The sequence below is a fragment of the Crocuta crocuta genome, unplaced genomic scaffold (assembly GCF_008692635.1).
Source record: "Crocuta crocuta isolate KB4526 unplaced genomic scaffold, BGI_CrCroc_1.0 scaffold1172, whole genome shotgun sequence".
NCBI lineage: Eukaryota > Metazoa > Chordata > Mammalia > Carnivora > Hyaenidae > Crocuta > Crocuta crocuta.
The window spans coordinates 33970-36178 of NW_027532019.1; the positions used below are offsets into that span (position 1 = coordinate 33970).

Below are 2209 nucleotides of genomic sequence, written 5' to 3' on the forward strand. Positions count from 1 at the left end.
TGTCTTGGCTCCCTGCCTGTAGGTATATTGTGATTCATTTCAGGTCATTAAAAGGTTGAGAGCTCCCAAGTCCAATTCAAGAAAGCTCCATCTAAAAAAGTAAAATGGAAAGAATATAGGATAGTTTCATGTTAGGAGTGAAATGAAAGGAAAGGCCTTACTTAATAGCGTTATTTTTCAAGCTGCTTGCTGGATTTTTTTCCCAGCATTCTATTATGAAAATTTAAATATACATATAGAAAAGCTAAAGAATTAAACTTTGAAAACCCATCTATCTACCAACTAGATGTTACAATTAACATTTTGCCATATTTGCTTTATTGCATATTCATCCATCTTTGTTGGGTAGGTTTTTAAAACGTTTGTTATCATCCATTTTGATCTCATCTGTATCTGACCTGCATGGTACCAACAAAATAGTTTCTTTGGATTCTAATCTATAGTTCCCAAGTTGGCATGGATACTACTGCAGCCTAAGTATATATAAGGAGATCTGCTTGGCAGTGAGATTCCAGTGAGAAAAGCTATTTGGTTTCTGAAAGAAAATGGTTGCAGCTCACTGCTTAGTGGAAATGGTAGGAGAAAGAAAGATGGAAGTCCAGGTTCCAGTGTCAATGAATCTTCTAATTGTATATTGTTCTACATTCCATTCACTTCACTGCCTTGTGGGGGGCGGGGAGGGCAGGTGGTTTTATGAGCAGCTTCTGCTTGTTTCTTACCTTTTAGACTTGATGAAGGAAAAACAACAAAGTCACATCAAAATGCCACGGAGGTGATTTAGCATTAGCACAATTCCTTGGAATTTTACCAGATGAATTTCTAATTTGGAGTACTGTCAAATAATATTCTTATGGACCTTTTCTATTAGCGACAGCCTCAGAGTCCATTTAGGAAGCACCATGAACTGAAATCTTAATTTATCTTCATCATGAACATAATAATGGTAAACGTTTCCTGTTTGTGTCTGTCTCCCTTCATTTAAGCTCAAGGGCAGAGACTGTATCTTACTCATCTTTGTAATTCTCTTAGTAATAAATGTTTGTATTCATGAGAAACTATGTTATTGTGTTTAATAACCATCACATGGGCAAATATTAAAATATGTTACACTAGGGTTGGTGGCATTACCCAATTTCAGTGTAATTCTTTGTAGGGGCAGTTTGGCAGTATATATTAGTGGGGAGAATGAATATTGTCTGATTTTGACCATGCAATTTCATTTCTAGGGCTATACCCCAAAATATTCTAAAGAAATATTCCACAATAAAAAATGGAAAAGATTACCTATTGATGAATAATAATTTGGGTAAATAAATTTTGATGTATTTATGTAATATTATGACATGGAATTAAAAATAAAAATGTTAAAAAAATAGTCTTATAGATGAATATTTTACTTGGAAAGGTGTATCAAGTATATTAATTGAAAATAAGGCTAGAGGGCAATAATATGGTTTTCACCTAATGTTTGTAAAATAAAAGTTAATGTTTGTGTACATGAAATTAGTTGGAAGAACATACTTGAGTGTTAAACTCACTGGGATTCTATCATTTTTACTTCCTATCCTTAATATATTTCTGGAATTTTTTTCTCACAGTATGCATTTATGACTTTAAACGTTAGAAGAACACTGAAAATATTTCCATTTTGAAATTTGTTGACCTAAATAGAAACAGAATAAATTAGGTGGTAAGGGGGCCGGAAACTGGAACAGTTTCGTTTGGAAAAGAGCTAGATGTAGTGGGGGAAGGGAGTGGTGGAAAGAAAATCTGTCTTCAGAGAAAGTCCCTAACTACCAGCTACTCTATTCTTGGCTCCTTAGGGAAGGCATTTCATGCATCAGGGTTTATATTTACCATTTATTTCCCAGTTCTGCCCTGTAGAAATTTTCCCATTCTTGTCCGTCTGAGTTGTATGTAATAAGCTAAATAATTGCTGGTAGCAGCAGCTGCTTGTAGGTGTGCAGATCTTACTCTAGTAATAGCTGCTTTGCTTTATCTAATGAAGAGATGGCTCAAACTCATCAAGACTCCTGCTCCCCTCCCCCAATGCTTGCTGACATGAAATCTTTACCATTTATGCTGGGAGAACTTTCTCCCTGGCTTTCATGATTATTAGTAGATTATAAGACATTTTTGCTGGTGGGTAATGAAACAGTTAAAAATGAGCCCTGAGAAACTGCCTCTTGGGATTTGCTGGGATTTGAGG

General features: G+C 35.2%; 1 long non-coding RNA gene across 3 annotated transcripts in view; it reads left to right on the top strand.

Annotated features, from left to right (window-relative positions):
- LOC144241635 (uncharacterized) overlaps positions 1–2209 on the top strand; it is a 43295-nt gene that overhangs the window by 6373 nt on the left and 34713 nt on the right. The window lies entirely within an intron of this gene.